This window comes from Limulus polyphemus, unplaced genomic scaffold, assembly GCF_000517525.1.
Source record: "Limulus polyphemus unplaced genomic scaffold, Limulus_polyphemus-2.1.2 Scaffold12, whole genome shotgun sequence".
Taxonomy (NCBI): domain Eukaryota; kingdom Metazoa; phylum Arthropoda; class Merostomata; order Xiphosura; family Limulidae; genus Limulus; species Limulus polyphemus.
Genome location: NW_013665622.1, coordinates 528,847 through 541,625, shown reverse-complemented (window position 1 = coordinate 541,625; position 12,779 = coordinate 528,847). Strand labels below are relative to the sequence as shown.

The 12,779-nt window shown below is 35.2% G+C and overlaps 2 protein-coding genes across 13 annotated transcripts in view; one reads left to right on the top strand and one right to left on the bottom strand.

Annotated features, from left to right (window-relative positions):
* The window catches only part of LOC106478902 (sodium channel protein para-like), a 182,248-nt gene extending 174,331 nt beyond the window's left edge, over positions 1 to 7,917 (bottom strand). For 5 of the 11 annotated variants that reach the window (XM_022382584.1, XM_022382617.1, XM_022382626.1 and 2 more), the window contains exon 1: positions 7,669 to 7,904. The gene's annotated coding sequence lies outside the window, so the exon portion shown is untranslated. Of the gene's footprint in view, positions 1 to 7,668 lie in introns of all 11 variants that reach the window. The other 6 variants (XM_022382610.1, XM_022382622.1, XM_022382640.1 and 3 more) reach the window with 3 other exon arrangements.
* A 3,868-nt stretch (positions 7,918 to 11,785) lies between these two features.
* Positions 11,786 to 12,779, top strand: part of LOC106478860 (ADAMTS-like protein 5) — a 64,513-nt gene continuing 63,519 nt past the window's right edge. The window contains exon 1 of one of the 2 annotated variants that reach the window (XM_013939438.2): positions 11,786 to 12,120. The gene's annotated coding sequence lies outside the window, so the exon portion shown is untranslated. The remainder of the gene's footprint in view (positions 12,121 to 12,779) is intronic. The other variant, XM_022382658.1, reaches the window with a different exon arrangement.

Below are 12,779 nucleotides of genomic sequence, written 5' to 3'. Positions count from 1 at the left end.
GGCAGCTAATCAACACCACTCTATATCAACTCTTTGGCTAATTTAGTAGTGATAGAACTAGAAGGTAGGCAGCTTATCAACACCACCCTCCATCAACTCTTGGGCTAATTTAGTAGTGATAGAACTAGAAGGTAGGCAGCTAATCAACACCACCCTCCATCAACTCTTGGGCTAATTTAGTAGTGATAGAACTAGAAGGTAGGCAGCTAATCAACACCACCCTCTATCAACTCTTGGGCTAATTTAGTAGTGATAGAACTAGACTGAAGGCAGCTAGTCAACACCACCCTCCATCAATTCTTGGGCTATTCTTTTACCAACGAAAAGTGGGATGGACCGTAATATTACAACGCCCTCACGGCTGAAAGAGCGAGCATGTTTAGTGACGGGGATTAGAACCCGAAACCCTCAACTCGGGAGTCAAGCGCCATAACCACCAGGCAATACTAGGCCCACAAATACTCTACAGACGAATAAAAATAAATTGATTAGTGCACGTGTATGTATATGAGTATCGAAGTAGGAATGAAAACTGCTAACTAATTTTTTGGTCATTTAACTGTTCAAGCTATCATTGATATTTTGTAAAAGGCTGTGTGTGGGGTATTTACATAATGTGACAATACAATGATTAGTTTTGAGAAAGAAACGAAAACCAACCATTCTGTTCCAGTAGTATTTTTAAATATGTTTCGAAGCAACGTTGAAAGCATGGCAATAAAAATGTTTTTTTTTAAATAAAATTCTATCCCATTTTAACATAGTGGAGAAAAACAAACATGCTGGCTGACAATAATTGTATTCAACTATTCATTTTAATCTGAGGAAGAACAAACACATTGGCTGACAATAACTGTATTCAACTATTCATTTTAATCTGAGGAAGAACAAACATGCTGGCTGACAATAATTGTATTCCGCTATTCATTTTAATCTGAGGAAGAACAAACATGCTGGCTGACAATAATTGTATTCCGCTATTCATTTTAATCTGAGGAAGAACAAACACATTGGCTGACAATAACTGTATTCAACTATTCATTTTAATCTGTGGAAGAACAAACATGCTGGCTAACAATAATTGTATTCCGCTATTCATTTTAATCTGAGGAAGAACAAACACATTGGCTGACAATAATTGTATTCAGCTATTCATTTTAATCTGAGGAAGAACAAACATGCTGGCTGACAATAATTGTATTCCGCTATTCATTTTAAAGAAAATGAATAGCTGAATACAACTATTGTCAGCCAGCATGTTTGTTCTTCCTCAGATTTAAAATGAATAGTTGAATACAATTATTGCCAGCCAATGTGTTTATTCTTCCTCAGAAATCTGAGAAGAACAAACACATTGGCTTACAATAATTGTATTTATCTAGTCATTTTAAATCAATTTGTCGGTAAAAAATTGATTTTCAAACTACATTGATGTATGACCAGCGTAAGTTGATTTTACCGACGCAAAGGAATAAAATGCAGATGATTTTTTCCATTCTCAAATCTATTTTATCATAATTCACACATGAACTTATAATACTGTAACACGTGTTTATAAACGTTAATCTTAGTACGAGGTAACATTAAATTAGGTGTTAGCTAGTTACATTCTTACTAAGATAATACAATTTAATGTGCAACTAACTCTTTTAACATTTCCTGGGTTTCTTTTGGAAATAGGCTTAGACGCTTTTCAGGACCGGCGCCAGCCTTTTCCAGGTAGGGAGGCTGAGGTGTGTGTTAGACATGCTGGTTGAGGTGGGTAAGACAAATTTTAAAGTGATTGTAGCCTTCTCACCCCCCCCCCCACCTTTGGCGCCACCCCTGACGCTTTCTGCTGAAAACTACTTAATGTAACAAATTATGACATGTGCACTTCAAATTCAGAGGATGTCTTGTAAAGTTAAATTTAAACAAATGTTGTTGTTGTTTTTTTCTTTGTGAGAATGTACAATATAGCCCGGGAAATTTTGACAATATTTAATTTCATTTGTATCACATAGTGACACAGACTCGATCTCAAAGGGAACTCTTGAACTTTTGAATACGAAATGAAAGTAAGTAAGAAACCGTGGCATCCAAAAATATTTGAAGTATAATGAGTTTACCATTTAAAACAGCTCCAACTCCTCTTCCATTGGAGGGGTGGGGAGCTTTTGTTGATTCTTCTTAGTGAATATAAAAATAAACATAAGTTTTTTAAAAATTGATAATATCATTTTTTTAAAACGCTAAGGAGAATGAATTTGGATGGGCCAGAGTGAAATTTCGGGGTGCAAGGCCCACCCCCAGCACCTCCCTAGCGCCAGCCCTGTTCCATCACTAATAGAAATTTGTAATTTTCAAATAAGAAGCAAGTCCAGATATTAACAAATTGTTTGTTTGTTTGTAATTAAGCACAAAGCTACACAATGGGCTATTTGTGCTCTGCCCACCACGGACAAACATACCGCTGTGCCACTGGGGGGGGCTATTAACAAATATTGACATAAAAATAATAAAACGAAGAAGAACAGGTTTTCTTTTTTATGTGAGCTATTGACTCGGCTGTTACCCTATTAGCATTATGGATGAAAGTATCATGTTTATTAAATCATAAAAGCAGATTTAATTATACAAATATGTATGCTCGCAGAATAAACAAGTATTTTATGAAAGTGATATGGACACTTATAAATGTAATGTTATATTTCTAAAGTGCTTTTTTATACCATTCAACTAGCAGTGCGAAGTTGGAATAGGTAATTGTGCCTTTATTTCTTTTATTTCCTTTAACAGTGAAATATCATACCAGCTTAATTTATGTCACAAGTTGGCTAATATACATAAAAAATGGGGCTTATGTTTAAACCATATGTTCTATCGAGTGGCCAAGTCACGCTATATACCAATACGTCACCAACCTTTATATATATATATATACCCGTGGTGAGCAGAGCACAAATAGCCCATTGTGTAGCTTTGTGCTTAATTACAAACAAACAAACAAAAATTGCTTTCATGTACCGATCATTTATTTTTTTATATAATTGGTGAATCCCCCGTTTTTTATATATTTTTTATTATTTCGTTCTCTCGTTTTTCACATATAATCCTTAAATTTCATTTACAGTTTTTATTTTTGTTTTCGTTACCATTATCCCCGGTGGGTCAGCGGTAAGCGTACGGACTTACGTTGCTAAAATCCTGGGTTCCATTCCCCGCGATGGTAAAAATGCAGATAGTCCACTGTGTATCTTTGTATGACGCAACCTACAACACCTGTTACCCTTTTACAATGATTACAGGAAGTACTCTGTTATGTAAAACTGCTTATACGAGGCCTAGTGGTATCTTTTTGGTGTGCTGACCCAAGCTCTGCTGATGAGCCTTGAATAGACGAAACTGCAATCCACAGCAATAATATAAAGCATTAGGCCTCTATGTCACAGTTCCTCTTTTTTAATTTCACCTCTGGTAAAAAAAGAAAAGAAATTTTCAAGAAATATATACAATCGTATAACTTGTTTATTGACGGATTAAAGAGTATAATATTTATGGTTACAAAATTTCACCAGGTTAATCTAGTAGTTGTATTACCGGATTATGCCAAGTTAACTTGGTGAAACGTTGTAACCTTAAGTATTATACGCTGTATATCCGACATTAAACAAGTTTTAAGTGCTTACTGTGTTTGTTTCTTTTCACCTAGTGTTCGTTTTTGTAGCCAATCATGTCTCGTATTTTACGTGTATTCTATTTTCTCTCTTTTTTTTTACTTATAACAAGGACTAAAAATAAGGTACCGAGATTATACCTCAGTTTATGAGCAAATGTCATAATAAAATCAGATATTGCTCTAGGGAAACAGGCATTAATTGTATGTATAACAGTTTAAGACGAATATCATACATCAACAAAATGTCTGTAAGTTCTTGTGGGTTAACGTAGCATTACCACAAACGGTTTCAAAAATGGTACCCGACTGTTAGCTAGACAAAAGTAGTTTTGGGGACTCTGTTCAGTGTGGGGCTTTATCCTCTTAGTCCAGAAAAAGAAATTTTGCAAGATATACTTCAATATTTTTACTGAATCCGTGTGTGATATTTCAACAAAAAAATACTACATGCACAAGAATTTTCATTTCATTATTATATATTTATTTACATTAATTACGTTTATAATACTTAAAGCCGTGAGGGGGGATTTTAGGAGATGCTTAACTCGCCTAGTAGTGATTTTTGGCCCCGACAATGAAGTATGACAACAATCATTCATCAACAAAGTCAAGTTCCAACATTAAGTATCATCAAACAATACTTGTAGAAGTTACTGATATTAGGGCTGAGTGCGGTGCAATGGTAAGCCTGCAGGACAGTGGAGCTGAGGTTCTGTGGTTTGAGTTCCGTTATCGCAAAATAATAATAAAAAACAAATCGCGCTCCGCTCTTTGGTCGTTTATAAGAGTAACAGTAAACTATACTATTCGGTCTGTCGAATAACCACCAACTACATCATCGGGCGTAGATATTAAAAACTCATATCAGGTGTAAACAAATTAATGAGCCTCGTAAATCACAAACATTAAGAACTGATATCAGGTACCAGATAAATAATGTGCCAATTAAGTACAATAATGTACGGTAATGCACAAACATCGGGTAAGTTAGTTGGATGTTATTGATTAGCGCTGCCATTCCTCTAGTCTATCTCTTCAAAATTAGGGACAGTTAGCGCAGCAGTCTTCATCTAGCTTTGTGCGAAATCCAACAAAACAAACAAAAGCTACCTATACTAAGAACAAACATCGGGTAAGTTAGTTGGATGTTATTGATTAGCGCTGCCATCCCTCTAGTCTATCTCTTCAAAATTAGGGACAGTTAGCGCCGCAGTCCTCATCTAGCTTTGTGCGAAATCCAACAAAACAAACAAAAGCTACCTATACTAAGAACAAACATCGGGTAACAACATCAGATACTAATATTAGGCTCCAGCATCAGGTTTCAAAGCTTTGTACAGCGTGAGTACGAACGTAAACAAGAGGGAATCCTCAATTGCAGAGGCGCTTGAAATTCTTTTAGGCAGGATTAGAGTAAATTAATCTATGGGGCCTTTTATTCCTTTTTATTAGCTATATTTTTGTGCGCCAGCAATACCGAGCGTGGGGCGTGCATATATCGGATTCGATTTTATTACTCATCAGGAGATCTACCCTCCAATTAAAATTCTTTTAGGCAGGATTAAAGTAAATTAATCTATGAGACCTTGGGTGTGGTCAAATAATCATTCGAAAGGATTTGACCTCCTGAGTCCAAAATTGTAATTTGATCTCAAATCGGTCAAGAAATGACGGAGCTATGAGCTAAAAGTTTGTGCTTGAAAAACTCAGAACCATTCTATGATTCGCTATGCCGCGGCTAAAATCCCACATCGAATACTAATCAAATAAGTGTACTCATTAGTTATAGACATTAAGAAAACAGGCATCGGGTACCAACAAAATTAAATTCTGCGTTAGCTATAAACGTTAAGAATTGGAGTAAAGTGCCAATAAAATAATGTACCGTTATCAACTACAAACATTGAGAACTGAAATCAGACTTCTACATGCCAACATGAGCTGGCAGCATCAAAAACGAGCATTTAATTTCAAAATCAAGTTGATACTAATAAACTAAGTAAGATGATTATCATGTGATGACATTAATCATAAAAACCAGTTAGTAATGTTATGTTATCATCACCAAGTAATACTATCAAGTTTGAAATCAGGTATAAATTTAAGTAACAACATAAAGTACCAAAATGATATACCACCATTAACCAGCAATATTAAGTTACAAAATAAAGTACCATCGTTTAATACTAATCTTATGAGTCAATATTGGGTATCAAAATAGGATATTCAGCTATCAACATAAGTATGAGCACTTGGCAATGAAATACCTAGATTTTCGTCCAGTTTTATTTATTTATTTAGTATTTTTTACAATTTTATGTACCAACATCAGGCAACAGTAAGAAGTATCAATAGCTGGTAACAGCAGTAAGTGCCATAACCGAGCATCAGTATGAGGCACTAAAATTGGTCACGAACAGTTAATATCGTGAAGTATCAGATACTAACTTTAGTATGCCAGGAACATCATTCCTCTTCCAAAGTCAGCAATCAATACAAATTATTCAATTCAGATACAAATATCACAAAACACAAAAAACTCCACACACGCGAAAGATAAATAACAACAATATATAGGGATAAATGCGTTTCCAAAGAAGTTTAATTGCCCGAGGGTATAACTGGGTTGATCAGCAGTGTTATATTTAGAGACAACCAGCAAAAAAAAAAAAAACATGCTTAGTCCAGCATAATTTTAAATCCTATCATCACTTCCGTAATTAGAATTTCCCAGAAACAGAAATTTACCATAATTGAATTTTAATATTTTTTTTTAGCTTAGTATATTTAAATAGGCTAACCGACAACGAGTTATTTGCTATCACGACAAATGTCAGTGGACGAAGCTGCGTGTATTGGAGCTTACACAGTTGGCGATCAATAATGTACTGTTGGTCGGGAGGAAAATAAACAGTTTTTTCATAATATATAATTTATCTTAAGTGCAAAAGATAGTTCGCACAGTGGGTACATATTAAATTTGGCCAAAAAAATTCATTAATTTTGCTGTCAATACCTTGACAAAGATGAGAGTAAATTATTTTAATGGCATTTAGGATCATAAACAAAAGTTTTTGATAACATAACATAGTGACTAGAATCTAGAATTATCCTAATTGTAATTCATACGTAAAATGACTGATCTACGTTCTAATATCAGCAATTTTAAGAAATATTTTGCGTTTGTAAAAGCTTTTGTTTTTTTTTAGAAAATATTACTACCCAGATGTAATTTTATGATGTTTTAGCGTTCTAATGTGTACACATGTATCTATATTATTGCAAATATCTCAGTTAGAAAAGCTGCTTACATCATGTCTGCAGGAAAATGCTCCCCATTATGTACTGTTTTAAAGAAATAAAACAGGACATTGGGGATGCTCAAGAGAAGATGCTGCTTTCTGAGTCTAAAGATCCCTCGTGACAACGTTGCATGGGAATCACTATGAAACAAGCTTAAGATGATTACGAGTAGCTCTAATTTACCCCTGAGGAAATCATCACTAGTGCTTTTGCTGCATTCCAGTGAAAAAAGGGGGGAGAACATGGTCGAAATGAAGACTCCAGAAATTATCTAGATTACGTCGCTCTATATGAGCTATCCATTTGATGCTAAAAGAAATCGAATTTGCGTAGGAGAATACATATTGTAAAACTTAATCTAAAAAACGTTGTGTCAAATGTTATATTACATTCCGTATTGTTATATACTTAACTGCTTATTGACATCAGGGAACTCTCAAAATAATGGTACCTAATAATAATATTACAAGTGAAAATAGATAAATAAGTGTTCAACTTGGTCGAGATTAGACACGTTCTGGATAAAATTATTTAGTTTCCTTTTTTAAACATTTTTTTATTGTATTGTAGCATGGAAAAGATTTAGGAGATGCTTTAAAACACAGTCACAGAACAGTTGTTGTTGTTCTGTTGATTATCAATTTGAACAGAGTAACATTACTTATTATGGTCGATGTAACGAAAAACAGAAACGCCTTAGCTCTTACCTTAAATGACAGTTGAGTCGATATACAATCTTCATGGTTTTCACTATTTTCGGTGATGTTCAGTAGTCAAGCTGTAGAATGAACATCAAAGTTCGGCCATCTTGGAACAGCAGCTTCTTGGTGGTTCGAAATGATGACGTCACATGTATGCAGAGGTGGGATACACTGCGCCACTCCAGAACTCCAATAGAAAAGCTCTATTAGTGGGAGTGGGCTCCGGTTGCCATTAGAGACACAGTAACCATGGTAACAAGAAAACATTGGATTTAGCGCATCGACGATGCCCGATCCGTGTGTAAAGATAGCTGGAGAAAAATTAAAGCAAACTAAGATGTGAATTATCTCTTCAAGAAGTGAGCTCTCATTAATAAAGGATCAAATGAAAATAATGACGTTGAGAACGTCAAATTGTAAGCATTTTTGGGGAGTGGGTGGGGGTTACAGATCTTTTTAACGTTTTTCTGCACATCTTTCAGCTGTCTACAGGATCAGGTTGTTCCTTTCTCACAATTATCTGTAGAGTCAGTAACAATGGTTTCGGTAGTCGAATGAATCGTGATGGTTATCATCTTTTGTTAGTATATGAGCTCAAAAACAATTAAAAGTTCGAGTCGAAAGGAAACTCGATTAAAAACAAGAAGTTTAAATCCCTCTAATTGCATCCTCAGATTGAACGGTATTCATTAACTAGAAATGACATTAAATACCGGAAATTCACGGTATCAAAAATAAATGAATAAATAAAATGGTCCCAAAGCCCAAACAGTGCTTACTTGAAAGATTTTGAAATCTGTCATTAGTATCGGAATTCATCGAAAACCATCAATATGAACTTGTACTTAAACTCCAGCGCAAACAGCCGAATAAGCAGAAGTAGACATAACAACTACAGAATTAAAATTAGAAAACTTAAGCAGAGAATTATTCTTATTGTTGTGCAATGTATCAAAATATTTAGTTTCTTCTGCTACTCTTACTGGCTGGGCCCGGCATGGCCAGGTGGTTAGGGAACTCGACTCGCAATCTGAGGGTCGCGGGTTCGAATCCCCGTCACACCAAACATGCTCGCCCTTTCAGCCGTGGAGGCGTTATAATGTGACGGACAATCCCACTATTCGTTGGTAAACCAGTAGCCCAAGAGTTGGGTGGTGATGACTAGCTGCCTTCCCTCTAGTCTTACACTGCTAAATTAGGGACGGCTAGCGCAGATAGCCCTCATGTAGCTTTGCGCAAAACTAAAAAAAACATAACTATAACATAACTGTATCTTACTGGCTAATTTTGCTTATAAGCCAATATTTAATGACAAAAACTAAATTAATTACTGCGATCACACAGGAGTAAAATATAATTACTGTAGTGTCCATTTAAAGGTTTGTTTCTGTTAGTGCAAAGCTACACAATAGGTTGTCTGTGATCCATCCACCATGGGAAGTCAAACCTCGTATTTTAGCATTACAAGTCCGTAAACTTACAACTGACCAGTTAGGGAATCATTTAATTGAAAGAATATTCCATTAGCAATAAATATAGAGGTAATCAGTCATTGCTAATTTTGGTTATCATTCGTCATTAAATGACCAAAAGAAAGTCAAAGCACATTGTAAAAGCATATTTCCTAAAAACGAAAAGTCAGCATTTCGTTCCATCGAGTTCACTGGATCAGCGTTCGTTAACCGGATCGCGACCCAAAATTTGATTGTCAGAAAGTTGGGAAAGGTTGCGAACAGAAATACATAATAGTTTATTTAAAAGTATAGAGTAAGCCTAAACCACGTGTTTTTTTTTGCACTAGAGCTACTTACTGGGTCGCGACTAGCCATCAGTGTTTACAGATGGATCCTTAGTCAAAAAGGGAAAAAGGCAGACATCCACTGGACTAAACCTCAGCTAATGACACAATTCTACGAAATTCGTTTTTTTCGCGTTTTGTTGTTGTTGTTTGAAAAAAATAAGAAAAAAAATAAGCGACAACAAAAGCGGGATCAGAACATGAGCTTGGGCTTACTTCGCAGTTGCTTTTACCCAACACACAAAGTCGCGGCTTCAAATCCCAACTACTTTCAGGTTTCGTTTCTTCAGGGAGAAAAAAAAAACTTTAACTTTGACAACAGGATCAAGTAACGTATTTATTGATAACCGTAATAAAACCTAGATGTAATAAGCTTTGCTAGAACAAACTGAAATTTCTAATAACATTTTATTAACTTTCAAGAAACAAATAATATTTTATGATTATTTGTACAATTACAGTTTCTGAGGTGGAACTTGTTACCCATAATATTCAAATCGTCTCTCTTAACCCTATTTATTTATAACTTTAACCCAAAACACGTCTATACATGGAACGTTTGAAACAAAGTAAACTAATACTTCTTGTTTACAATAATAATAAATTAAAACAGTTCGAAACAACGATTGCCTAGTTGCCCTCTGTGCAATTCTCGCTATTTTATCGATATCTTTACTATAGTTAAAATATTAAAACTAAAAACACTGCCTTAAATTAGTCTTGACTAGATCCGTGATAACACTTAAGTTGTTTATAATCTGTAAATTACTTTTTAACCCTCATTAGGAACATAAATAACTCACGTGTTGTGAAGAAGACAAATTTGCTTTATCTATCATTCCTGTCAACAGATAGCACCACATTCGGAAAGTAAACCTATTCATGTTTGTTACTATTGTGTGTATCGAAAAACATCAACCTTTTATTTTTTAAATATATTTATCTATATATTTATTAGAGTATCGTGAAATACATCTAAAACGTAGTACAAAACATGCTTGACTGCCTCTTTGTAATACACGTTAACCCAAACACACGTTTACCGGATGCTTTGTATTCAACGATTCAACTGACAATTAAATACATTTTCAACGAGTGCTACAAAACATTACGTGAACGTACGATAATAAACGTTTCGAGCTGTACTGTCATCTTTAAACCATTTAAGCATGTTTTATTAATCAGAAAACGCCGTGATGGTCATAAACTAGGAAGTTACATTCTGAAATAATAGAATTAATAATATTACCCAGGAAATAATTTCAGCCCTGCTATAGCTCTAGGGCTTAACAAAATGACTTTTAGCATTGGAACTCCTGGGAATACACCTCTGCATACCCACAAGATTTTGTTGAAATTTATCAAATTATTATGAGGTTTTTCCTAAGTGTTTAAACAGAACTATAAGGTTTGAAAGGTATTTTACAAATCGATTTGGCCCGGCATGGCAAGGTGGTTAGGGCACTCGACTCGCAATCTGCGGTTTGCGGGTTCGAATCCCCACCAAATATGCTCGCCCTTTCAGCCGTGGGGGCGTTATAATGTGACAGTCAATCCCACTATTCGTTGGCAAAAGAGTAGCCCAAGAGTGGCGGTGGGTGGTGATGACTAGATGCCTTCCCTCTGGTCTTACACTGCTAAATTAGGGACGGCTAGCGCAAATAGCCCTCGTGTAGCTTTGCGCGAAATTCAAAAACAAAACAAATCTATTAAGGATGATACAGAAAAGTCTATTTAACATTCCAAAAATATATGAAATAGTATTTATTTTAGGATAGGTTCTCATATACTAAAACAATTCGGGAAATCTCTACAAGAATAGTTTCACTATAACTTTCATTACTTTCACGGTGTTTATAGTTCAGTTGTTGCTTTTCTTGTATTAATATTCTTCCAATCTTCCAAGAGATAAAAACAATTACCGCACTTTCGAGAGTAAGGAAGAGTAACCATTATTACCACTTCTGTTCATTACACTACCCAGTAACCATCTAACGTAAAGTATTTAGATCGGTTAATGCTATTTATTCATTTGATTTCTTACGGTTATTTCTAATGATACCAGCAGATTTCTCAACAAGTCTAGAATACACACAACATTAAATTAAGACCGACCTAAAAGTATTAATCTGGATAAATAAACGTATATAGAGGTTAACATCAATTTATTATCAGTATCATTTTCAGTAAGTTTTGCATTTTACGTTTTTCAGTTTAGTCAAAAAAAAATAATCGGACTCAACTACTTAAATATAACTTTCACTTGGTGGCGCCACCATATACGCTGAAACTGTAGAAAGTCAAATAGAAAATCCCAAGACACAAATAAAGTGAGAGAGTTTGAACCTCCCAGCTTCGGGGACAAGTATCTTCGAAGAAGCCAGGGGCGCTTGTTATTGTACATCATACGGTTAAGTTTCATACGACGGATAACCTGTTAGACCTCGACTCAAACCGGTTATAATTAAAAGGGGTTAAACTGAATAAGCTTTTATCTAACAGGAGGAGGCAGCATAAAGATAACTAGTCGGCACCAGGTAATCATATGTTTGGAAATGCAGGTTTAACTGCCGAAAAAGAAGGAACGGACTCGTAATAACCTGCCATACGCGGCGTGGAGAGTGACAGTGGATCAATCATAACAGAGTGAAATCAGTTTGGTAAGGCTCCACCAAACGTTTTTTTATTTTTCCTTCCTCTTGTGAAATATGAATATTAAACTTTTTGATGTTGAAGAGAAAAATTGATTATTATTTATAAATGCCATCGCTTTCTTCTGATTCGTTAAAACAAATTCATTACTTTGTTATTTCAAACACGAGAGTATCTTTAAAATCACGAAAACTAGATAATACTATGAAAGTTAACACTGCATATATAAGACAAACATTTTTGAAATTACTGTAAAAAAATGTTGTATTGAAACGAATTTATAAATTTGAAAAGAAAAGTTTAAAACATTCAATGTAGAGAGTAAACATAATAAGCATAAACATCAAATGTCTATGGCCTGGCCACGTGGTTTGGGCGCTCGACTCGCAATCTTAGAGGTCGCGGGTTCGAATCCCTGTCCTACAAAACATGCTCGCTCTTTCAGCCGTGACGGTCAATCCCATTATTCGTTAGTAAAAGAGTACCCCAAAAGTTGGCGGTGGGTGGTGATAACTAGCTGCCTTCCCACAAGTCTTTCACTGCTAAATTAGGGACGGCTAGCGCACATAGGCCTCATGTAGCTTTGCGCGAAATTCAAAACAAACAAATCAGTTTCCGTATTTTTCGGTGTATAAGACGCACTTTTTTACCCCAAAATTTGATGTCA